The following is a 13,520-nucleotide window of genomic DNA, read 5'->3' on the forward strand; positions in this document are numbered from 1 at the left end:
GAAGGGTTGCATTTTTAAATATTCTTTTCACAGGATGTGGGCATCGTTCAATAGGCCAGAAGTTATTGCCCATCCCTAATTGGCCTTGAGAAGGTGATGTTGAACCACCTTCCTGAACGCTGGAGTCCATGTGATGGAGGTACATCCACATTGCTGTTATGATTTTGACCCAGCAAAAGTGAGCAAACAGTAATTTAGTTTCAAGTCAGGATGATGAATGGCTTGGCTGGGAACTTGCAGGTGGTGGTGTTCCTAGCATCTGCTGCCCTTGTCCTTCTAGATTTAGAGGTTGTGGGTTTGGAAGGTGCTGTCAAAGGAGCCTTGGTAAGTTGCTGCAGTGAATCTTGTCGATGGTACATACTGCTGCCACTGTGCGTCAGTGGTGGAGGAAATGAATGTTGGAGGTGGTGGATGGGGTACCAATCAAGCGGGCTGCTTTGTCTTGGATGGTGTCGAGCTGACGGTGTCGAGCTTCTTGAGTGTTATTGGAGCTGCATTCCTCCAGGGAAGTGAAGAGTATTCCATCACACTCCTGACCTATGCCATGTCAATAGTGGGCAGGCTTTGGGAAATCAGGAGGTGAGTTACTCACCTCCAAACATCCAAGTATAATCGCTGACAATCTATTAAGGCAATTGTTTTATACATTAGGATAAACATTCATCTGAATTTGCTTAACTTTCTGGTGGTCATCCAAGGGTAGGCTGTGTCCATGCCTCAAAAACCCAAAGAAAGCAGGCTCGACACCTGCTTTCTTTGCTCAGAATAGCTCAATTTGACAGAGGCACCCGGTCTCTCATTAGTATCTGCAAGGGGCTCACCACCTGTTTATGGCAGCCATCCCGGATTCCTAAAAAAATGGCCTAACATTTTCAGATTTATTTCTGGCACCATTGGGATTGCCAAACCTGGGCTTTGTTGCTCTGTTTTACAAGTTTAAATCCGGTGCAATAAGGCCCAATCTCCATTCCATTATTTCATAAACATGACTTTATAAATTCCTTAAAGGAGTAGAACTTAAGGCTAGCAATCTAGGTATGTAAGTTTGATAACCTTTAGATGCAGGACCCTTTTAAAAGGTCTATGTTTTCCTTTGTTCAATAATTTTTGTAAAGAATGCAGAGCTGATTAAAAATGGTTACAATGTCTCAGCAAACTTTTAAGTGTTTGTGTATTTGTACTTAGTGCTACTCTGAGAATTCAGAGTACAAAAATAAGGCAATAGTCTGTGGTCATGTACCAAAGCACATGGAAACCAAATCTTTCCTTGATAGCTGAGGTGGGCACAGAGACATTTGTCACACCAGGTCATCCTTCCCTGAAGGCAATAGTGCACTTTGTCTTTCAGGAGCTGGCATCAAGGCTCAATAGTCTGTGGAGTACATATGCATCATCCATGAAGTTCTCTGCACTTGGAAATCTTCAAACCTGGGAAAAGTTCTGGGTTCTATCAAAATGTTACCTCCTTTACACAAAAATTTGATAAACGTAATGAAAACAGAAAATGCTGGAAATACTCAGCAGCCACAGAAGCAGCTGTGGAGAAAGGATGAGTTGGGTTTTCCATCAGGTATCAGGGTTCTGACATTGGTCTCACATGAAAGTCTCGAGTCCGCCAATGTCATCAGTGTGCCTGGCAGAAACCTTCTGGGCTATCCTATAGGGCCAACCTACTTTGTAGCTTCAACACTTCAGCATGATCGAGGGGGTGTGGACTTTAGACCGGATTTTATGCTTTGTTGGAATCTTGTCACCCACACATAACCATCAATGTCGTCAGATGATTTCCCACCAGCATTACTGCAATGAAGCTTTAGCTTAGATTATGTTATTTAGCTTGTACTCATGTTCTGGAATGACCTTCTCATTAGAAGCAAGGATGCCACAGCTGAACCAAGGCTGACACTAAACTATCTATATTTGATGCTGGTTAAATGGTCCATTTGATGACTGATGAGAGGATGAATGTTTTTATTGCAGGAATACTCTGGCTTATCCATTTTGTGTGTGTGTTGGCCACATTGATCTACAGGAAATCTACTTTTCAAGATAATGGCACAAATCTTCTGGTCAGGGTAGATGCTGTTCATTTTAATCCCACTTTCCAGCACCTGGTCCATAGCCTTACAGGTTACAGCGCTTCAGATGCTGATCCAAGTAATTTTTAAATGAGTTGAGCATTTCAGACTCAACCACCGATTTAGACAGTGAATTCCAGATGCCCACCACCCTTTGGTTTAAAAAAAAATTCCTCATGTCTCCTCCAATCCTTCTACCAATGATTGGCACAGTTCACTATATTTCTTTGGAATCACCGAACGCAAGTGGTCAAACTTAAATATTTGCGCATTCTATTGCCTTCAATTTCTTAGCAGAACACATTTCTTATGCCTATTAAACCTACTTTCCATCAAATGTAACAAATATGTGATCTATATACGAGCAAGCATAATATTCTGACTAATAGGGCATAACAATTAAGAGAAGAGTTTCATTTATACAAGTTATTGTAATAGAGTAAATTATGGCATTATTGCTCCAAGATTGTCACCATTTAGTTATTGTCATTTATGTTTAATTATGTATTTTATTCATTTAGTAACAACTGTGGCTCAGTTTTCTTAAGCACAAACTTCGAAAGGAAAGTTAGTGAAAAAAAAGATTTTCTATTGTTTTAGGTTTTAACAGATCTGCGAAGGAGGTTTATTTAGACCAAACATTTTCCAGGCTTTGCCAGACAATAGTGCACCTGTGGAATAGGTTGCCAACTCATATAGTTAATCTGGATCCACTGTATTTTTGCAAACATGGCTTAAAGCTTTTACCAGCTGGGCGAGAGATCACCTTGTGGAAGAGGTAAGCAACCTGTAATGTAAAGCATGGTCAACAGGGTTTTCTGGACTAGTTTTGACCACCTAACAATCAGAGTAAAATCTTGCCATTTTGCTCACACATACTGGCCTCAATTTTAAGGGCAGGGTTTTCGGGTTGTCGAGCGTGCCCAGCGGGCGGGCCCTGGAGGAGTGCCAAGAAGGACACCCTTGTCCCCAGGGATGGAAGGAGGAGGCCACTGCACCTCACCAAGAGGGCATGGGAGGAGATGGCAGCGCTGGTCAGCAGCCATGATGTGGCATGGCGCTCCTGGTTGCAGTGCCGGAAGCATTTCAATGACCTGCTGCGCTCAGGAAGGGTGAGTACCATGTTGGCATTGGTCAGAGTGCAAATGTGTTAAGGTCTGGCCAAGCCCTGTGGACCTCAGGGGTGCTAGAGCCTGAGTGCTAACTGTCAATCACACTGCCTCTTCATTGATGTAAACCTCGAACCATTGATCGTTGGAAGATGAGGGCATCATGATGCAGATCTCCGCTGTCTTACCAGGGTACCTGGCATGCATAGTGACAGTGTGATGACTTTAACTAAAGACAAGTCCTTCTTCTCCCTTCTAGGTTCATCAGCAGGCATTCGCTCTTCCGACCCCGAAGGGCCATCCCTCACACCGGAGGACCGCTGGGCGTCATTTGCACCTGCATCATACCTGCTCTCTGAAGCAGGCACCAGCACAGATACCATCTCCTCAGTGGGCATTAGAGTGGCGGCTAGCATCTTGGTGAACATTAGTGAGGGCACTTCACAGTCATTTGAGGTACAGGTGGAGGCAGAGAGTCCCCAGGGCAATGGAGGGCACCTGGAGACTAGGACGATGCTCAGTTGAAGGCTGATGATGGGTCTCTAGAGTCATCCATTAGGTGGCAGATGCTGGATGTCCAGTGAGATGCGCGAGTGGATCTGATGGAAATCCATGAGGGTGTGCATGCCATGGTCTCCATGATGGAGGACCCCAAGCGGAGTGTGAGCACTGTGTTGACAGTCATGGCCGAGTGCACTGCCTTCTCCATTGAGAGAGGGCAATCCTCATGAAGGGGCAGCTCCAGGAACAGAACAGGGTTCCTGGGGTTTCACTTGGACCTGCAAACCCTCAAACAGGCACTGAGCTCAGGTGGTCAGTGCCAGTGTGGGAGATGGATGAGGCACCCAGTATCCCAGCTAGGTGCCTATCCACCAATGGTGAGCAGGGAGGTCCAGAGCAACCTCGTGTTGGTGCACGAGCTGCTGGTCGTCTCAGCGGGCTTCTCTCAGGGCGCTCTGGATGATGGCAGCAGCACGTCCACCCCTCCCTAAAACTAATCAGAGGAAAGTTGAAATCATCATTTTATTGCTGGCCATAAAACTTGCACCCTCGCTAATAGCTCCATCACTCAGGCTGAGCCAGATCATGCGTTCCCTCACTTCAGAGCTAAGTTTCAAATCTCATATTCTAACCATCAGCAACACTGTTTATGTTTACCTCCATAAACTGGCTATCTCTACTCCTACTGACCTAGTCTCAAGAGTTGAGTTTCTACAATTAATCTGTGTGTGTGTGACAGCAGCAGCTCCTCCGCCCCTCCACTAGTGACCGTGGCATCTGATGATGCTGCGGCGACTGAGGAGATGCCAGCCGTGGCATTGGCCTCTCCCTCCCAGGTGGGGTCAGCACAGGCTCCACTGGCCAGAGGACGACCGCCAAGGTCATCAAGGCCAACAAGACAGCACAGTAAGCAGGCTGTCTCCATTGCCAGCCAGTGATGAGGGAGCATCTAAACGTAGCACTCACAACCATAAGTTAAAGGCACCATGACACAAGAGGGACAAGTCACGGGTGATTTTATGTTCATTTTTGTTTATTTTATGTATACTGGTCTGATGTTGAGTACCAGAAGCATTTCTGTTAAGACTATTGAACTGTCAGAATGACATAAATTGTGTTTTTGTCATCATGGCCTGAGTATGCTTCATCTTTTAATTTCACTGATGCCAATATGAAATGATGGACATAGGTGGCTCTGAACTTTATCAGACAGGCACTAAGTGTTCTTTGGTTTCAAGTGAAAGTGTCCTTTCAGATATCCAAGATGGAGGTGGCAGCCCTGGCATGCGTTTGAAGCTGATCTTTGGTAGACTAGCTGAAGGAGCATTGGATCAAGGCGTCCCTGGTATCCCTGCCTCCTTGCAGGTTACCAAAGTCTAGCTCCACACCCTCAGTGTTCTCCTCACCATGCTCCTGTTTGGACTCACTACTGGACTCACCCTCTGTGGCCTGTGGAGCTGCCTCAAGATCCTCTTCCTCCAGTGGGTCCCCCCTTGCCAGTGCCAGATTGTGGAGATGCCAACACATGCAACCACTATCAGTGACACCCGCTCTGAGGGGTATTGTAGTGCTCCCCTGAATGGTCCAGGCACCAGAAGTGCATCTTGAGAATACCTATGGTCATGTCTACCACTGCCCTTGTGGAGGCATGGCTTATATTGTAACGCTTCTCTGCCTCTGTTCTTGGGTGGTGGAAAGGTGTCATGAGCCACCTCTTCGATGGATAGCCCTTGTCACTCAGCAGCCATTCATCCAGTCAGGCTGGAGCACTGAAGAGCCTCAGCACCTGGGAGTGTCTCAGGACATACACATCATGGTAACTGCCAGGGTACCTCGCACAGATATGAAGAATCTGCTTTCTGTGGTCACACACTATCTGCACGCTCATGGAATGGAATCCCTTCCTGTTGATGAAGACACCGGACTGATCCACTGGCGCTTTGATGGCCACATGTGTGCATATGCACCCTGGATGCAGGGGAACCTAGCAATCGCTGCAAAGCCTCTGACTCGCTCAGCCTGGCTGGCCTCGTCCATACAGTAAAGAATAAAGGTCAGTACCCACCTGAGCAGAGCTTCTGTCACCAGCTTGATCAAACTGTGGACAGCTGATTGGGTGACTCCACACAGATCCCCTACTGACCCCTGGAAAGAGTCGGAAGCATATAAGCTGAGGGCCACTGTGACCTTCAGAGCCACTGGCATGGGGTGTCCACCCACACAGTGGGAGCTGATCTCATGGCCGATCATCCGGCAAATGGAGGTCATGTTCTCCCTTGAGAGGTGGCAACTCCTTCAGCATTGCACCTCAGACATATTGACGTAGCTGCATCGCCGGCTGTAAACTCTGGAAGCAGGATAGTGGCCCCTTCTGCCTTGGACTTCCTGCTGGCCCTGCGCCCCTTATGCCTGAGCCTCTCCTCCCACAGGTCCCTCCCCTGGAAGCTGCATAGGGCATAGGGCACCTGAAATCCTCTGCTTTCTGCCTCTCTCTTCCTCCTCAGTGGAGGTGCCTCCATCGGAGACCACAGTCCCCATTATCAGGGTAAGGGAAGGCAGATACCTGGAAGGGCCCCACACTAAATCCTCAGGGGGCCTGGTGGACGGCAATGAATCCTGAAATGAAGCCTGGAAATGCTGAGAATGAAGACCCGAACAGAGATGAAGCTGCCAAGTGCCAATAAGCAACCAGTTGCAAACTATCTCCAAAACTGTTCACTACCCACACTGGCAATGCTGCTGACCCTTATTATCTCACCCTTGGATGAGGTTTGTGAAAATGTCGGCTGGCTGCCTGCCCCTTTTACCTATGCAATGATCAGAAAATCGCACGGACAAGGAAAATTCACATTCAATTGGACTGTTAAGGGCCTTAAGTGGCCACTTAATTTTAATGGCGGGCGCTGGCCTGGCAAACACGCGAGCCCGCCAAGCAAAATATCATGTGAGCGCATAATGATGTTGGGAAGCTCGCCTGACATCATCGCGTGCAATGTTACACCTGATTGGGTCGAGTGCGCGCCTGCCCACAGGACGTAAAATTCTGCTCCAAATGCCTTTTGCTTTCTGTGGTATAAAGATCTGGCATAGGAAGGGTTAACATGGAGCTGCGGTACAGTATTTCCCACACTGTGATGTAATGGAACACATGACCCGAGCCTTGAGGGCAATCTTGTACTGGACAAAGATGTGGATAGAGGCAAACAATTCCTAGCTTATATACATATATATTCATGAGTAGTTAATAAGCACTTACTGTTAAAATATACAAGACTCAGAACCCCTTCTTGAGACCTACATCTTACAACACTTTCCTTTCCCAGAGAATTGCTTTGCTCCTGATGAGTGGGGAGTGTATTTATTGTGCTGGATCAGGCAACACAGTTGTATGGGACAAACCAAATCAGTAAATCTTTTCCTATCCATCAATTTTATTATGTTTCTATGTTTTCTTTTTTGACTGTGCTGCTCTTACTGTGCCTTTCCTACAAGAATCTAGTTGAGCACATCCTGGGAATCATGATAGGAATAGCCCCAACATGTTACTCTCATTTCTGTTTAATATGGAAGGTTTTGTTGACCATTTGAGGTAGCCCATCCGCAACAAAATGGACCCTCAATTATGATGTACATTCTGCATATTGCAACATTTGCTTCTCCATGTTACTAGAATAAATAGTTATAGTTCACCTCAATACTGCAGTCATCAATACATTTTGGTTTTCAGAAAACTGTTCTAAATTTTAAAGGTTAACTGAGGAAGCAGGCACCTTTGCAAAATTAAACTTCTCATTTAAGAAACATTTATAAAGTCAATTTCTTTTTTTGTTGATCTACAATTTCAAAACTACAGATAATGAGATTAATATAACCCCTGCACATCCAACGAGGCTGGCTGCCAATTAAAATTGACTGGGTTACTTACCCAGGTCCTGTTGTTCTCTATTTGAAATGGCTCACCAGATCAGGTGGCAAAAACACCACTGAAATCAATTGAGTTGTTCATTTAACGTGTAGATTTGGGTCCAATGACATAATTGAGACTCAACCGTTATATTCAACTTCATCTGGGTGAGGAAGTTGCTGGTGATCAGTAGAGGATTGAAAACAGAAGAGGGCTTTCAAGGTAAGTGTTTACTTTCCAACGTGGAGTGGTGGAACAGGTGGGAACTTGGCCAATTGCATGTCAATGAGCTTGACAGCTAAAATCACCATCTCTGATTCTTCCATGGGAGGGAATCAAACTTCCTGTCAGAAACCCATTGGGAGATAAAATACCCTTCACTTTACAAAATTGTACTGGCAGTGGGGAACCTTGCCCACCAGGAGAACAATCTAGGAATTTGTATGCCTGCTCCTTATGACTTTCCACCTATTAATATTGATAGGTCTGATGCTATAGACATCCTATTAATGAAAAGATAGCACAGCAGTTATATTAATATTGATAAAATATGACTTATAACTTGGCTTCAAAAATCTGTTGGATAATTGAGAATTAAGATATAGATCTAACAGAGTCTTGGTTCAAAGAGTAAGTCCATCAACGTTTGCAAATGATATGTGATGTAGTTTTCCTTAGTGCTTTGATTATATCCTTTACCTCTTCTCACAAAGTCTAATTTCAATTTCTGCTTAGGATAGGACCAAAGGCCATATTTTCCCTTCCCAGTGAAAGAGAATAGTCTTATTAATCAATTCAATGCTTTACAAAGAAGAGCTTTATAATGGGGATGTCATGTATGGCTTTCATCTCTTTCCTCAATAAAGCAAATAGCTTTCAGAGTCAGGACTGGCAAGGCTGCACTTGGAGAATTCAAAATAGATTAGGAGTACCTGCATTTTGTCAGGTGTCAATTTCACAGAAGACATGGAAACAGCAGTGGCGGGCTGGTGTTACAAGCAGAACAAGATGGATTTTGAGTGCATATACAGTTATCTGTGAAGTGCATTGAGTAAGTTTGGTGAGCTGCAGGCACAAGTTGTCACATAGGACCATGATATAGTGACAATAACAAAGATCTGGTTCAAAGAAAGAGAGGATTGGGAACCTAATATTCCTGTAAAGACCAATAATGTTTAGAAAGATATTGGAATTTTCAGTGGCTAACTGGAAGGATCATATAACAAAATTTGAAGCTTCAAAAGCTTTACTGTAAGAAATAAATGAAAAGCAACATTGTCAAAATGCTATTCAGTAGGCAATTTATATTTTAGACCACAGAAAAAGTTTCCCCCAACTAACGTTTAAACTGGCAGAAAATACCCCTCCAGGATTATAATTTACACTGTCTCTTAAGTGAACACTTCATGCTCCAGAAACCAGTCTAAAGTGCTTTTTAGCTTAACAAGGGCTTGCTTCCTTTCTTTTCCTTTCCCAGCCATTTATTACCTAATCCCAGGTATGATTTCCACAGTGAAGGACGATTTGGAGATTGTGTATTTTGTGAGCTCTGTTGTACCAGTATGCAAACTCTAAAGAACAAATGTTGAGTGTTTGCACTGGACTGCAAACCTGAGCTGATAATTATGTGCTGTGAAAAAAAACTAGGGCAGAATTTTCTGGCTGGCGGGCAGGCAAGTGGAGCAGAAGCGGGCACAGGTGGGCACGGAGCCGATTGCCAACCACAATCGGGTCCCTGCAGACATTTTACGCGGGCGGGCCAATTAAGGCCCACCCAGTGTGAATCATGGCTCCCGAGGACAGCGGGAGTGGGCAGGCAGCAGTGGGACTGCAATGACTGCCGGGTCCAGTGGCAACCTGGTGGCCTGTTTTAAAAAGCTGCTGCAGCCTTTCAAACATGGCTACTGGAAGGGATCCCCAGAGCGCTGCTGTTGAGCAGGCCAGGCAAGAGGGTAAGGCAGGGGGATACTGTGTTCCTCGTTTTTCGGACAATTGCCTTGCTGCCTTCCTCGAGGAAGTGGCAGCATGGCGGGAGGTCCTTGTACCCCAGAATGGGAGGAGGAGGAGGAGGACACCCCACATGACCAAACGTGCCTGGGAGGAGGTGGCGGAGGCGGTGAGCTCCGGCGATGTGGTGCGACGCACCTGGATCTAGTGCCGCAAGCGCTTCAACAACCTCTTGTGCTCAGGAAGGGTGAGTACCATGTTGGCATTGGTTACTTAACCCAGCAGGTAGGCTTTCCCCCCTTGTGCTCCCCCCCACCAAAGTCTGAGTGTAATGGCGGCATTGAATCATTGATGGCATGTGTCCTTCGCTGGGTGGGCCAGCAGATATTGCCCATGCTGAGGTCAGCTTGAGAGGGTGGTGAAAAGAAGGTTCTGCACCCACAGCATGTGGTACACTGAGACCCACATTACTGTTTTGGGGGCAACTTGGAAGAGCTGCACCTAGGCGCAGTGCTGGAGCTTCAGGACATGTCAAAGTCAGGGTGATGACATACTGGAAGGTGAACTTCAAGGTGGCATTGCACCGATCGTTCTGCTGCCCTCTGCACTCCGCGTGCTTGCGCCTCCTTGCTATGGAAGGTTAGACCATGTGGTGCCTAATTTGATGTAAGCAGCATTTGGCTAAGTGGGTGGTGGGGGTTTGGCGGGGGACAGGCCTAGCATCTTTGTGTGAATGTTCAGCAGTAGCAGGGTGAGGAGACACTGGAGCCCTGCAATGTCCCACTCTGGTTGGGGTAGGCCATCTGCAAAGAGAGTCCAGGTACAATTAGTACTAATCAATATCACTAATCAATGCTCTTCTCTCCTTTTCAGGAGAAGAATGCACATAATGCAGCCGAGTGGCTGAGGACTGGCGGAGGGTTGGCTCAGGTGGCAATGCATAGCTGGTTCGAGCAGGAGACCCTAGATCTGGAAAGGCGCCATGCGCCCAGGTCCACCATTGTTCTCCCAGCAGTCATGGCAGTGCTGAATGTTCAGTGATTGAAGCAACACGGCTTGACCATTGCTTATGGAAGGATGAGCGCATAATGATCTGGGGTACAGGGATGCACATTGACATTGTCTCCACTTTAACTAATCAAACATTCTTGTTCTTCCTTTCAGCATCAGTGGAGCAGGGCCGGGAGGAGGAGCAGCAGAGGCTCCCCTCTCACACCTGAGGGCCCTGCAGTCTTGGGCTCACCAGTGTCATACCATCTCTGCCCAGGCAGGCATCAGCGCAGATACTAGCACCTCGGTGAGGATTAGATCATCGGCTAGTGTCCCGGGGCACAGCAGTGAGGACACTCCACAGTTGCTGGAGGAGCTGGCAGAGACAGTGAGTGCCCATGGCGCCAGCAGTTGGAGGACTGCAGGGGACCAGGCACATGCTCAGTCGGTGGCTGATGATGTGCCTCTGGAGTCGTCTGTTGTTCAGCAGGTGCAGGAAATGCAGGAACTACGGCCGGGTGTGCGGGAGCATCTGGTGGAGATACATGAGGCTATGCTTAGCTTGGTGTCCTGGGTGGAGGAGTCTACGCGGGCCATTGCCGATGCAATGTGCCTCATGGTTGAGCACCATGCACCCTCCATGGAAAGAGTGGCAACTCCGGTGGAGATGCTTCTCCAGGAGACCAATCAGGGCTTCCTGGGGATGCGCTTGGACCAACAAGCCCTCATATCGGCATTGACCTCAGCTGATCAGTGCCAGTATGGGAGATGGTTTGGGCATCAAGTTTTCCAGCTCGGTGCCCATCCATCCACAGTGAGCAGGAAGGTCCGAACCGACCTCACGTCGGCGCAGCAGCTGCCTGTCATCTCTGCGGGCTCCTCTCAGGGTGCTTTGGATGAGAGTGGCACTTTCTCCGCCCCTCCTCCAGTGACCATTGCATCCGACGAGTCTGCGATGACTGGGGAGATGCCAGTTGTGGAACTGGCAACTCCCTCCGGTGGAGTTAGCACAAGCTCCACGGGCCAGAGGATGGCCGCCAAGGTCATCGAGGCCAACAGGACAGCAGAGTAAGCAGGCTGTCTCAGATGCCTCAGATGCCAGTTCCAGCGAGGGGGCAGCACCAAGCCGTAGCACCTGAAAGCATAAACATAGGTTACGTGTCCTTAGGTACACCACGGGTTTATCACTGGTGCTTTTGTGTTGGCCCGCAATGATGTCTTTATGAGTTGGTGTGATGTTAAACAGCTTTGTCATTTTGTTCTCTTAAGTTCCCTTTTGTTATACCATTAAATTCAGACATGTCACCATGTTTGAGGGTGCCTCTTTTCTTCTGCAGGTGGATGATTACCCGAAATGTTATGAGTGATTTGTGAGACATTCAGCTTTATTGACAAGGCCTTTAGTTAATATTCCTATCCAGGCAAATTTTGCACTCACGTATCGAGTATGGAGCCTGCAGCCCAGGCTTGTCCTGGCAGTCCATATGCAGTGTGCTGGCTGAAGGTTCATTGGATTAAAGTCTCCCAGGTGTCTTTGCCTCCCTGGAGTATGCCTGGGTTAGCGTCTACCCCCTCAACATTTCCCTGTGCGTGCTCATCCTCGGACTCACTGCTGGACTCATCTTGTGCAGCCACAGCCACTGCCTTGACGTCTTCTTCATCCACTGCATCCCCCCTTTCCCATGCAAGATTGTGCTGAGCGCAGCATGCAACCACTATCAGCCCCCTGTACAGTCCAGGCATCGTAAGCGTGGTTTGAGAAGACCAATGGTTCTCTCCACCACAGCCCTTGTGGTGCCCTGGCTCCTATTATACCGCAGCTCAGCTTCTGTTCTTGGATGGTGGAGAGGCGTCATGGGCCACCTTCTGAGGGGATAGCCCTTGTCACCCAGCAGCCATCCATTAAGCCAGGCTGGAGAGCTGAAGAGCCCCGGCACCTGGGAGTGTCTGAGGATGTAGGCGTCATAGGAGCTGCCTGGGTACCTTGCACAGACTTGTAGAATCAGCATCCTGTGATCACACACTATCTGCACGTTCATGGAGTGGAAGCCTTTCCTACGCTGGGCTCACCTGCTGGTGCCTTGATGGCCACATGTATACAGTCTATTGCACCATGGACACGGGGGAAGATAGCAATTGCCACAAAGCCTCTGGTTCACGGTGTCTGGTTTGCCTGGTCCCAACAGTAATGGATGAAGGTCAATGCATGCCTGAATAGAGCGTCTGTCACCTGCTTGACACAAGCATAGACAGCTGATTGGGAGACACCGCAAAGATCACCCACCGACCCCTGGAAGGAGTCAGAGGCATAGAAGTTGAGGGCAGCTGTTACCTGCAGAGCCACTGGCATGGGGTGTCCACCCACACAGTTAGGGGAGATCTCAGGGCCAATCATCTGACAGATATAGTTGACTGTCTCCCTTGACAGACGGAACTTCCTTCAGCACTGCACCTCAGACATATTGAGGTAGCTGCTTCACCATCTGTATACCCTGGCAGCAGGATAGTGGCAACTTCTGTGGCCCCTTGCGCCTTGGTCTACCTCTTGGCCCTGCATCCCTTGTGCCTGCGCCTGACCTCCCAAAGGTAGTTCCCCTGCTGGCTGAATGTACACTCCTGGCCTCCTTCCCCTTCTAGCCCTCCCTTCCTCCTCAGAGGAGGTGCCTCCAGTGGAGAGTTCAACTCCCATTCCCAGTCTAAAGGAAGGCTTCCTGAAACTTGCAGGCCCCGAAGCGATTCTTCACTGCAGAGTGCTAACCTGAAGGTTGTGAGTCCAGACCAAGCAGCTGGTATGTGTTTTGAAGTATTTCAGCTCACACAGGCAAATGTCAGTAACTTTACAAATTAAATATTTGACAGAGCACACTCGCGACCCCAGTGAACCTTCTTATTCTGCCCGTGGATGTCTCATACCCGCCCATTCGTTGCGCCTGTGCGACGACCCAAAGATCTCACGGGCACCAAAAAATCGCCATCAGTTGGCACCTCAGG

The sequence above is a fragment of the Carcharodon carcharias genome, chromosome 12 (genome assembly GCF_017639515.1).
Source record: "Carcharodon carcharias isolate sCarCar2 chromosome 12, sCarCar2.pri, whole genome shotgun sequence".
In the NCBI taxonomy this organism is placed as follows: Eukaryota; Metazoa; Chordata; class Chondrichthyes; order Lamniformes; family Lamnidae; genus Carcharodon; species Carcharodon carcharias.